Genomic DNA, 12,097 nt, shown 5'->3' on the forward strand with positions numbered 1-12,097 from the left:
GGGGGGGGGGTGGGGGGGGGGGGGGGTGGGGGGGGGGGGGGGTGGGGGGGGGGGGGGGTGGGGGGGGGGGGGGGTGGGGGGGGGGGGGGGTGGGGGGGGGGGGGGGTGGGGGGGGGGGGGGGTGGGGGGGGGGGGGGGTGGGGGGGGGGGGGGGTGGGGGGGGGGGGGGGTGGGGGGGGGGGGGGGTGGGGGGGGGGGGGGGTGGGGGGGGGGGGGGGTGGGGGGGGGGGGGGGTGGGGGGGGGGGGGGGTGGGGGGGGGGGGGGGTGGGGGGGGGGGGGGGTGGGGGGGGGGGGGGGTGGGGGGGGGGGGGGGTGGGGGGGGGGGGGGGTGGGGGGGGGGGGGGGTGGGGGGGGGGGGGGGTGGGGGGGGGGGGGGGTGGGGGGGGGGGGGGGTGGGGGGGGGGGGGGGTGGGGGGGGGGGGGGGTGGGGGGGGGGGGGGGTGGGGGGGGGGGGGGGTGGGGGGGGGGGGGGGTGGGGGGGGGGGGGGGTGGGGGGGGGGGGGGGTGGGGGGGGGGGGGGGTGGGGGGGGGGGGGGGTGGGGGGGGGGGGGGGTGGGGGGGGGGGGGGGTGGGGGGGGGGGGGGGTGGGGGGGGGGGGGGGTGGGGGGGGGGGGGGGTGGGGGGGGGGGGGGGTGGGGGGGGGGGGGGGTGGGGGGGGGGGGGGGTGGGGGGGGGGGGGGGTGGGGGGGGGGGGGGGTGGGGGGGGGGGGGGGTGGGGGGGGGGGGGGGTGGGGGGGGGGGGGGGTGGGGGGGGGGGGGGGTGGGGGGGGGGGGGGGTGGGGGGGGGGGGGGGTGGGGGGGGGGGGGGGTGGGGGGGGGGGGGGGTGGGGGGGGGGGGGGGTGGGGGGGGGGGGGGGTGGGGGGGGGGGGGGGTGGGGGGGGGGGGGGGTGGGGGGGGGGGGGGGTGGGGGGGGGGGGGGGTGGGGGGGGGGGGGGGTGGGGGGGGGGGGGGGTGGGGGGGGGGGGGGGTGGGGGGGGGGGGGGGTGGGGGGGGGGGGGGGTGGGGGGGGGGGGGGGTGGGGGGGGGGGGGGGTGGGGGGGGGGGGGGGTGGGGGGGGGGGGGGGTGGGGGGGGGGGGGGGTGGGGGGGGGGGGGGGTGGGGGGGGGGGGGGGTGGGGGGGGGGGGGGGTGGGGGGGGGGGGGGGTGGGGGGGGGGGGGGGTGGGGGGGGGGGGGGGTGGGGGGGGGGGGGGGTGGGGGGGGGGGGGGGTGGGGGGGGGGGGGGGTGGGGGGGGGGGGGGGTGGGGGGGGGGGGGGGTGGGGGGGGGGGGGGGTGGGGGGGGGGGGGGGTGGGGGGGGGGGGGGGTGGGGGGGGGGGGGGGTGGGGGGGGGGGGGGGTGGGGGGGGGGGGGGGTGGGGGGGGGGGGGGGTGGGGGGGGGGGGGGGTGGGGGGGGGGGGGGGTGGGGGGGGGGGGGGGTGGGGGGGGGGGGGGGTGGGGGGGGGGGGGGGTGGGGGGGGGGGGGGGTGGGGGGGGGGGGGGGTGGGGGGGGGGGGGGGTGGGGGGGGGGGGGGGTGGGGGGGGGGGGGGGTGGGGGGGGGGGGGGGTGGGGGGGGGGGGGGGTGGGGGGGGGGGGGGGTGGGGGGGGGGGGGGGTGGGGGGGGGGGGGGGTGGGGGGGGGGGGGGGTGGGGGGGGGGGGGGGTGGGGGGGGGGGGGGGTGGGGGGGGGGGGGGGTGGGGGGGGGGGGGGGTGGGGGGGGGGGGGGGTGGGGGGGGGGGGGGGTGGGGGGGGGGGGGGGTGGGGGGGGGGGGGGGTGGGGGGGGGGGGGGGTGGGGGGGGGGGGGGGTGGGGGGGGGGGGGGGTGGGGGGGGGGGGGGGTGGGGGGGGGGGGGGGTGGGGGGGGGGGGGGGTGGGGGGGGGGGGGGGTGGGGGGGGGGGGGGGTGGGGGGGGGGGGGGGTGGGGGGGGGGGGGGGTGGGGGGGGGGGGGGGTGGGGGGGGGGGGGGGTGGGGGGGGGGGGGGGTGGGGGGGGGGGGGGGTGGGGGGGGGGGGGGGTGGGGGGGGGGGGGGGTGGGGGGGGGGGGGGGTGGGGGGGGGGGGGGGTGGGGGGGGGGGGGGGTGGGGGGGGGGGGGGGTGGGGGGGGGGGGGGGTGGGGGGGGGGGGGGGTGGGGGGGGGGGGGGGTGGGGGGGGGGGGGGGTGGGGGGGGGGGGGGGTGGGGGGGGGGGGGGGTGGGGGGGGGGGGGGGTGGGGGGGGGGGGGGGTGGGGGGGGGGGGGGGTGGGGGGGGGGGGGGGTGGGGGGGGGGGGGGGTGGGGGGGGGGGGGGGTGGGGGGGGGGGGGGGTGGGGGGGGGGGGGGGTGGGGGGGGGGGGGGGTGGGGGGGGGGGGGGGTGGGGGGGGGGGGGGGTGGGGGGGGGGGGGGGTGGGGGGGGGGGGGGGTGGGGGGGGGGGGGGGTGGGGGGGGGGGGGGGTGGGGGGGGGGGGGGGTGGGGGGGGGGGGGGGTGGGGGGGGGGGGGGGTGGGGGGGGGGGGGGGTGGGGGGGGGGGGGGGTGGGGGGGGGGGGGGGTGGGGGGGGGGGGGGGTGGGGGGGGGGGGGGGTGGGGGGGGGGGGGGGTGGGGGGGGGGGGGGGTGGGGGGGGGGGGGGGTGGGGGGGGGGGGGGGTGGGGGGGGGGGGGGGTGGGGGGGGGGGGGGGTGGGGGGGGGGGGGGGTGGGGGGGGGGGGGGGTGGGGGGGGGGGGGGGTGGGGGGGGGGGGGGGTGGGGGGGGGGGGGGGTGGGGGGGGGGGGGGGTGGGGGGGGGGGGGGGTGGGGGGGGGGGGGGGTGGGGGGGGGGGGGGGTGGGGGGGGGGGGGGGTGGGGGGGGGGGGGGGTGGGGGGGGGGGGGGGTGGGGGGGGGGGGGGGTGGGGGGGGGGGGGGGTGGGGGGGGGGGGGGGTGGGGGGGGGGGGGGGTGGGGGGGGGGGGGGGTGGGGGGGGGGGGGGGTGGGGGGGGGGGGGGGTGGGGGGGGGGGGGGGTGGGGGGGGGGGGGGGTGGGGGGGGGGGGGGGTGGGGGGGGGGGGGGGTGGGGGGGGGGGGGGGTGGGGGGGGGGGGGGGTGGGGGGGGGGGGGGGTGGGGGGGGGGGGGGGTGGGGGGGGGGGGGGGTGGGGGGGGGGGGGGGTGGGGGGGGGGGGGGGTGGGGGGGGGGGGGGGTGGGGGGGGGGGGGGGTGGGGGGGGGGGGGGGTGGGGGGGGGGGGGGGTGGGGGGGGGGGGGGGTGGGGGGGGGGGGGGGTGGGGGGGGGGGGGGGTGGGGGGGGGGGGGGGTGGGGGGGGGGGGGGGTGGGGGGGGGGGGGGGTGGGGGGGGGGGGGGGTGGGGGGGGGGGGGGGTGGGGGGGGGGGGGGGTGGGGGGGGGGGGGGGTGGGGGGGGGGGGGGGTGGGGGGGGGGGGGGGTGGGGGGGGGGGGGGGTGGGGGGGGGGGGGGGTGGGGGGGGGGGGGGGTGGGGGGGGGGGGGGGTGGGGGGGGGGGGGGGTGGGGGGGGGGGGGGGTGGGGGGGGGGGGGGGTGGGGGGGGGGGGGGGTGGGGGGGGGGGGGGGTGGGGGGGGGGGGGGGTGGGGGGGGGGGGGGGTGGGGGGGGGGGGGGGTGGGGGGGGGGGGGGGTGGGGGGGGGGGGGGGTGGGGGGGGGGGGGGGTGGGGGGGGGGGGGGGTGGGGGGGGGGGGGGGTGGGGGGGGGGGGGGGTGGGGGGGGGGGGGGGTGGGGGGGGGGGGGGGTGGGGGGGGGGGGGGGTGGGGGGGGGGGGGGGTGGGGGGGGGGGGGGGTGGGGGGGGGGGGGGGTGGGGGGGGGGGGGGGTGGGGGGGGGGGGGGGTGGGGGGGGGGGGGGGTGGGGGGGGGGGGGGGTGGGGGGGGGGGGGGGTGGGGGGGGGGGGGGGTGGGGGGGGGGGGGGGTGGGGGGGGGGGGGGGTGGGGGGGGGGGGGGGTGGGGGGGGGGGGGGGTGGGGGGGGGGGGGGGTGGGGGGGGGGGGGGGTGGGGGGGGGGGGGGGTGGGGGGGGGGGGGGGTGGGGGGGGGGGGGGGTGGGGGGGGGGGGGGGTGGGGGGGGGGGGGGGTGGGGGGGGGGGGGGGTGGGGGGGGGGGGGGGTGGGGGGGGGGGGGGGTGGGGGGGGGGGGGGGTGGGGGGGGGGGGGGGTGGGGGGGGGGGGGGGTGGGGGGGGGGGGGGGTGGGGGGGGGGGGGGGTGGGGGGGGGGGGGGGTGGGGGGGGGGGGGGGTGGGGGGGGGGGGGGGTGGGGGGGGGGGGGGGTGGGGGGGGGGGGGGGTGGGGGGGGGGGGGGGTGGGGGGGGGGGGGGGTGGGGGGGGGGGGGGGTGGGGGGGGGGGGGGGTGGGGGGGGGGGGGGGTGGGGGGGGGGGGGGGTGGGGGGGGGGGGGGGTGGGGGGGGGGGGGGGTGGGGGGGGGGGGGGGTGGGGGGGGGGGGGGGTGGGGGGGGGGGGGGGTGGGGGGGGGGGGGGGTGGGGGGGGGGGGGGGTGGGGGGGGGGGGGGGTGGGGGGGGGGGGGGGTGGGGGGGGGGGGGGGTGGGGGGGGGGGGGGGTGGGGGGGGGGGGGGGTGGGGGGGGGGGGGGGTGGGGGGGGGGGGGGGTGGGGGGGGGGGGGGGTGGGGGGGGGGGGGGGTGGGGGGGGGGGGGGGTGGGGGGGGGGGGGGGTGGGGGGGGGGGGGGGTGGGGGGGGGGGGGGGTGGGGGGGGGGGGGGGTGGGGGGGGGGGGGGGTGGGGGGGGGGGGGGGTGGGGGGGGGGGGGGGTGGGGGGGGGGGGGGGTGGGGGGGGGGGGGGGTGGGGGGGGGGGGGGGTGGGGGGGGGGGGGGGTGGGGGGGGGGGGGGGTGGGGGGGGGGGGGGGTGGGGGGGGGGGGGGGTGGGGGGGGGGGGGGGTGGGGGGGGGGGGGGGTGGGGGGGGGGGGGGGTGGGGGGGGGGGGGGGTGGGGGGGGGGGGGGGTGGGGGGGGGGGGGGGTGGGGGGGGGGGGGGGTGGGGGGGGGGGGGGGTGGGGGGGGGGGGGGGTGGGGGGGGGGGGGGGTGGGGGGGGGGGGGGGTGGGGGGGGGGGGGGGTGGGGGGGGGGGGGGGTGGGGGGGGGGGGGGGTGGGGGGGGGGGGGGGTGGGGGGGGGGGGGGGTGGGGGGGGGGGGGGGTGGGGGGGGGGGGGGGTGGGGGGGGGGGGGGGTGGGGGGGGGGGGGGGTGGGGGGGGGGGGGGGTGGGGGGGGGGGGGGGTGGGGGGGGGGGGGGGTGGGGGGGGGGGGGGGTGGGGGGGGGGGGGGGTGGGGGGGGGGGGGGGTGGGGGGGGGGGGGGGTGGGGGGGGGGGGGGGTGGGGGGGGGGGGGGGTGGGGGGGGGGGGGGGTGGGGGGGGGGGGGGGTGGGGGGGGGGGGGGGTGGGGGGGGGGGGGGGTGGGGGGGGGGGGGGGTGGGGGGGGGGGGGGGTGGGGGGGGGGGGGGGTGGGGGGGGGGGGGGGTGGGGGGGGGGGGGGGTGGGGGGGGGGGGGGGTGGGGGGGGGGGGGGGTGGGGGGGGGGGGGGGTGGGGGGGGGGGGGGGTGGGGGGGGGGGGGGGTGGGGGGGGGGGGGGGTGGGGGGGGGGGGGGGTGGGGGGGGGGGGGGGTGGGGGGGGGGGGGGGTGGGGGGGGGGGGGGGTGGGGGGGGGGGGGGGTGGGGGGGGGGGGGGGTGGGGGGGGGGGGGGGTGGGGGGGGGGGGGGGTGGGGGGGGGGGGGGGTGGGGGGGGGGGGGGGTGGGGGGGGGGGGGGGTGGGGGGGGGGGGGGGTGGGGGGGGGGGGGGGTGGGGGGGGGGGGGGGTGGGGGGGGGGGGGGGTGGGGGGGGGGGGGGGTGGGGGGGGGGGGGGGTGGGGGGGGGGGGGGGTGGGGGGGGGGGGGGGTGGGGGGGGGGGGGGGTGGGGGGGGGGGGGGGTGGGGGGGGGGGGGGGTGGGGGGGGGGGGGGGTGGGGGGGGGGGGGGGTGGGGGGGGGGGGGGGTGGGGGGGGGGGGGGGTGGGGGGGGGGGGGGGTGGGGGGGGGGGGGGGTGGGGGGGGGGGGGGGTGGGGGGGGGGGGGGGTGGGGGGGGGGGGGGGTGGGGGGGGGGGGGGGTGGGGGGGGGGGGGGGTGGGGGGGGGGGGGGGTGGGGGGGGGGGGGGGTGGGGGGGGGGGGGGGTGGGGGGGGGGGGGGGTGGGGGGGGGGGGGGGTGGGGGGGGGGGGGGGTGGGGGGGGGGGGGGGTGGGGGGGGGGGGGGGTGGGGGGGGGGGGGGGTGGGGGGGGGGGGGGGTGGGGGGGGGGGGGGGTGGGGGGGGGGGGGGGTGGGGGGGGGGGGGGGTGGGGGGGGGGGGGGGTGGGGGGGGGGGGGGGTGGGGGGGGGGGGGGGTGGGGGGGGGGGGGGGTGGGGGGGGGGGGGGGTGGGGGGGGGGGGGGGTGGGGGGGGGGGGGGGTGGGGGGGGGGGGGGGTGGGGGGGGGGGGGGGTGGGGGGGGGGGGGGGTGGGGGGGGGGGGGGGTGGGGGGGGGGGGGGGTGGGGGGGGGGGGGGGTGGGGGGGGGGGGGGGTGGGGGGGGGGGGGGGTGGGGGGGGGGGGGGGTGGGGGGGGGGGGGGGTGGGGGGGGGGGGGGGTGGGGGGGGGGGGGGGTGGGGGGGGGGGGGGGTGGGGGGGGGGGGGGGTGGGGGGGGGGGGGGGTGGGGGGGGGGGGGGGTGGGGGGGGGGGGGGGTGGGGGGGGGGGGGGGTGGGGGGGGGGGGGGGTGGGGGGGGGGGGGGGTGGGGGGGGGGGGGGGTGGGGGGGGGGGGGGGTGGGGGGGGGGGGGGGTGGGGGGGGGGGGGGGTGGGGGGGGGGGGGGGTGGGGGGGGGGGGGGGTGGGGGGGGGGGGGGGTGGGGGGGGGGGGGGGTGGGGGGGGGGGGGGGTGGGGGGGGGGGGGGGTGGGGGGGGGGGGGGGTGGGGGGGGGGGGGGGTGGGGGGGGGGGGGGGTGGGGGGGGGGGGGGGTGGGGGGGGGGGGGGGTGGGGGGGGGGGGGGGTGGGGGGGGGGGGGGGTGGGGGGGGGGGGGGGTGGGGGGGGGGGGGGGTGGGGGGGGGGGGGGGTGGGGGGGGGGGGGGGTGGGGGGGGGGGGGGGTGGGGGGGGGGGGGGGTGGGGGGGGGGGGGGGTGGGGGGGGGGGGGGGTGGGGGGGGGGGGGGGTGGGGGGGGGGGGGGGTGGGGGGGGGGGGGGGTGGGGGGGGGGGGGGGTGGGGGGGGGGGGGGGTGGGGGGGGGGGGGGGTGGGGGGGGGGGGGGGTGGGGGGGGGGGGGGGTGGGGGGGGGGGGGGGTGGGGGGGGGGGGGGGTGGGGGGGGGGGGGGGTGGGGGGGGGGGGGGGTGGGGGGGGGGGGGGGTGGGGGGGGGGGGGGGTGGGGGGGGGGGGGGGTGGGGGGGGGGGGGGGTGGGGGGGGGGGGGGGTGGGGGGGGGGGGGGGTGGGGGGGGGGGGGGGTGGGGGGGGGGGGGGGTGGGGGGGGGGGGGGGTGGGGGGGGGGGGGGGTGGGGGGGGGGGGGGGTGGGGGGGGGGGGGGGTGGGGGGGGGGGGGGGTGGGGGGGGGGGGGGGTGGGGGGGGGGGGGGGTGGGGGGGGGGGGGGGTGGGGGGGGGGGGGGGTGGGGGGGGGGGGGGGTGGGGGGGGGGGGGGGTGGGGGGGGGGGGGGGTGGGGGGGGGGGGGGGTGGGGGGGGGGGGGGGTGGGGGGGGGGGGGGGTGGGGGGGGGGGGGGGTGGGGGGGGGGGGGGGTGGGGGGGGGGGGGGGTGGGGGGGGGGGGGGGTGGGGGGGGGGGGGGGTGGGGGGGGGGGGGGGTGGGGGGGGGGGGGGGTGGGGGGGGGGGGGGGTGGGGGGGGGGGGGGGTGGGGGGGGGGGGGGGTGGGGGGGGGGGGGGGTGGGGGGGGGGGGGGGTGGGGGGGGGGGGGGGTGGGGGGGGGGGGGGGTGGGGGGGGGGGGGGGTGGGGGGGGGGGGGGGTGGGGGGGGGGGGGGGTGGGGGGGGGGGGGGGTGGGGGGGGGGGGGGGTGGGGGGGGGGGGGGGTGGGGGGGGGGGGGGGTGGGGGGGGGGGGGGGTGGGGGGGGGGGGGGGTGGGGGGGGGGGGGGGTGGGGGGGGGGGGGGGTGGGGGGGGGGGGGGGTGGGGGGGGGGGGGGGTGGGGGGGGGGGGGGGTGGGGGGGGGGGGGGGTGGGGGGGGGGGGGGGTGGGGGGGGGGGGGGGTGGGGGGGGGGGGGGGTGGGGGGGGGGGGGGGTGGGGGGGGGGGGGGGTGGGGGGGGGGGGGGGTGGGGGGGGGGGGGGGTGGGGGGGGGGGGGGGTGGGGGGGGGGGGGGGTGGGGGGGGGGGGGGGTGGGGGGGGGGGGGGGTGGGGGGGGGGGGGGGTGGGGGGGGGGGGGGGTGGGGGGGGGGGGGGGTGGGGGGGGGGGGGGGTGGGGGGGGGGGGGGGTGGGGGGGGGGGGGGGTGGGGGGGGGGGGGGGTGGGGGGGGGGGGGGGTGGGGGGGGGGGGGGGTGGGGGGGGGGGGGGGTGGGGGGGGGGGGGGGTGGGGGGGGGGGGGGGTGGGGGGGGGGGGGGGTGGGGGGGGGGGGGGGTGGGGGGGGGGGGGGGTGGGGGGGGGGGGGGGTGGGGGGGGGGGGGGGTGGGGGGGGGGGGGGGTGGGGGGGGGGGGGGGTGGGGGGGGGGGGGGGTGGGGGGGGGGGGGGGTGGGGGGGGGGGGGGGTGGGGGGGGGGGGGGGTGGGGGGGGGGGGGGGTGGGGGGGGGGGGGGGTGGGGGGGGGGGGGGGTGGGGGGGGGGGGGGGTGGGGGGGGGGGGGGGTGGGGGGGGGGGGGGGTGGGGGGGGGGGGGGGTGGGGGGGGGGGGGGGTGGGGGGGGGGGGGGGTGGGGGGGGGGGGGGGTGGGGGGGGGGGGGGGTGGGGGGGGGGGGGGGTGGGGGGGGGGGGGGGTGGGGGGGGGGGGGGGTGGGGGGGGGGGGGGGTGGGGGGGGGGGGGGGTGGGGGGGGGGGGGGGTGGGGGGGGGGGGGGGTGGGGGGGGGGGGGGGTGGGGGGGGGGGGGGGTGGGGGGGGGGGGGGGTGGGGGGGGGGGGGGGTGGGGGGGGGGGGGGGTGGGGGGGGGGGGGGGTGGGGGGGGGGGGGGGTGGGGGGGGGGGGGGGTGGGGGGGGGGGGGGGTGGGGGGGGGGGGGGGTGGGGGGGGGGGGGGGTGGGGGGGGGGGGGGGTGGGGGGGGGGGGGGGTGGGGGGGGGGGGGGGTGGGGGGGGGGGGGGGTGGGGGGGGGGGGGGGTGGGGGGGGGGGGGGGTGGGGGGGGGGGGGGGTGGGGGGGGGGGGGGGTGGGGGGGGGGGGGGGTGGGGGGGGGGGGGGGTGGGGGGGGGGGGGGGTGGGGGGGGGGGGGGGTGGGGGGGGGGGGGGGTGGGGGGGGGGGGGGGTGGGGGGGGGGGGGGGTGGGGGGGGGGGGGGGTGGGGGGGGGGGGGGGTGGGGGGGGGGGGGGGTGGGGGGGGGGGGGGGTGGGGGGGGGGGGGGGTGGGGGGGGGGGGGGGTGGGGGGGGGGGGGGGTGGGGGGGGGGGGGGGTGGGGGGGGGGGGGGGTGGGGGGGGGGGGGGGTGGGGGGGGGGGGGGGTGGGGGGGGGGGGGGGTGGGGGGGGGGGGGGGTGGGGGGGGGGGGGGGTGGGGGGGGGGGGGGGTGGGGGGGGGGGGGGGTGGGGGGGGGGGGGGGTGGGGGGGGGGGGGGGTGGGGGGGGGGGGGGGTGGGGGGGGGGGGGGGTGGGGGGGGGGGGGGGTGGGGGGGGGGGGGGGTGGGGGGGGGGGGGGGTGGGGGGGGGGGGGGGTGGGGGGGGGGGGGGGTGGGGGGGGGGGGGGGTGGGGGGGGGGGGGGGTGGGGGGGGGGGGGGGTGGGGGGGGGGGGGGGTGGGGGGGGGGGGGGGTGGGGGGGGGGGGGGGTGGGGGGGGGGGGGGGTGGGGGGGGGGGGGGGTGGGGGGGGGGGGGGGTGGGGGGGGGGGGGGGTGGGGGGGGGGGGGGGTGGGGGGGGGGGGGGGTGGGGGGGGGGGGGGGTGGGGGGGGGGGGGGGTGGGGGGGGGGGGGGGTGGGGGGGGGGGGGGGTGGGGGGGGGGGGGGGTGGGGGGGGGGGGGGGTGGGGGGGGGGGGGGGTGGGGGGGGGGGGGGGTGGGGGGGGGGGGGGGTGGGGGGGGGGGGGGGTGGGGGGGGGGGGGGGTGGGGGGGGGGGGGGGTGGGGGGGGGGGGGGGTGGGGGGGGGGGGGGGTGGGGGGGGGGGGGGGTGGGGGGGGGGGGGGGTGGGGGGGGGGGGGGGTGGGGGGGGGGGGGGGTGGGGGGGGGGGGGGGTGGGGGGGGGGGGGGGTGGGGGGGGGGGGGGGTGGGGGGGGGGGGGGGTGGGGGGGGGGGGGGGTGGGGGGGGGGGGGGGTGGGGGGGGGGGGGGGTGGGGGGGGGGGGGGGTGGGGGGGGGGGGGGGTGGGGGGGGGGGGGGGTGGGGGGGGGGGGGGGTGGGGGGGGGGGGGGGTGGGGGGGGGGGGGGGTGGGGGGGGGGGGGGGTGGGGGGGGGGGGGGGTGGGGGGGGGGGGGGGTGGGGGGGGGGGGGGGTGGGGGGGGGGGGGGGTGGGGGGGGGGGGGGGTGGGGGGGGGGGGGGGTGGGGGGGGGGGGGGGTGGGGGGGGGGGGGGGTGGGGGGGGGGGGGGGTGGGGGGGGGGGGGGGTGGGGGGGGGGGGGGGTGGGGGGGGGGGGGGGTGGGGGGGGGGGGGGGTGGGGGGGGGGGGGGGTGGGGGGGGGGGGGGGTGGGGGGGGGGGGGGGTGGGGGGGGGGGGGGGTGGGGGGGGGGGGGGGTGGGGGGGGGGGGGGGTGGGGGGGGGGGGGGGTGGGGGGGGGGGGGGGTGGGGGGGGGGGGGGGTGGGGGGGGGGGGGGGTGGGGGGGGGGGGGGGTGGGGGGGGGGGGGGGTGGGGGGGGGGGGGGGTGGGGGGGGGGGGGGGTGGGGGGGGGGGGGGGTGGGGGGGGGGGGGGGTGGGGGGGGGGGGGGGTGGGGGGGGGGGGGGGTGGGGGGGGGGGGGGGTGGGGGGGGGGGGGGGTGGGGGGGGGGGGGGGTGGGGGGGGGGGGGGGTGGGGGGGGGGGGGGGTGGGGGGGGGGGGGGGTGGGGGGGGGGGGGGGTGGGGGGGGGGGGGGGTGGGGGGGGGGGGGGGTGGGGGGGGGGGGGGGTGGGGGGGGGGGGGGGTGGGGGGGGGGGGGGGTGGGGGGGGGGGGGGGTGGGGGGGGGGGGGGGTGGGGGGGGGGGGGGGTGGGGGGGGGGGGGGGTGGGGGGGGGGGGGGGTGGGGGGGGGGGGGGGTGGGGGGGGGGGGGGGTGGGGGGGGGGGGGGGTGGGGGGGGGGGGGGGTGGGGGGGGGGGGGGGTGGGGGGGGGGGGGGGTGGGGGGGGGGGGGGGTGGGGGGGGGGGGGGGTGGGGGGGGGGGGGGGTGGGGGGGGGGGGGGGTGGGGGGGGGGGGGGGTGGGGGGGGGGGGGGGTGGGGGGGGGGGGGGGTGGGGGGGGGGGGGGGTGGGGGGGGGGGGGGGTGGGGGGGGGGGGGGGTGGGGGGGGGGGGGGGTGGGGGGGGGGGGGGGTGGGGGGGGGGGGGGGTGGGGGGGGGGGGGGGTGGGGGGGGGGGGGGGTGGGGGGGGGGGGGGGTGGGGGGGGGGGGGGGTGGGGGGGGGGGGGGGTGGGGGGGGGGGGGGGTGGGGGGGGGGGGGGGTGGGGGGGGGGGGGGGTGGGGGGGGGGGGGGGTGGGGGGGGGGGGGGGTGGGGGGGGGGGGGGGTGGGGGGGGGGGGGGGTGGGGGGGGGGGGGGGTGGGGGGGGGGGGGGGTGGGGGGGGGGGGGGGTGGGGGGGGGGGGGGGTGGGGGGGGGGGGGGGTGGGGGGGGGGGGGGGTGGGGGGGGGGGGGGGTGGGGGGGGGGGGGGGTGGGGGGGGGGGGGGGTGGGGGGGGGGGGGGGTGGGGGGGGGGGGGGGTGGGGGGGGGGGGGGGTGGGGGGGGGGGGGGGTGGGGGGGGGGGGGGGTGGGGGGGGGGGGGGGTGGGGGGGGGGGGGGGTGGGGGGGGGGGGGGGTGGGGGGGGGGGGGGGTGGGGGGGGGGGGGGGTGGGGGGGGGGGGGGGTGGGGGGGGGGGGGGGTGGGGGGGGGGGGGGGTGGGGGG

This window comes from Sphaerodactylus townsendi, linkage group LG17 (genome assembly GCF_021028975.2).
Source record: "Sphaerodactylus townsendi isolate TG3544 linkage group LG17, MPM_Stown_v2.3, whole genome shotgun sequence".
Classification (NCBI taxonomy): Eukaryota; Metazoa; Chordata; class Lepidosauria; order Squamata; family Sphaerodactylidae; genus Sphaerodactylus; species Sphaerodactylus townsendi.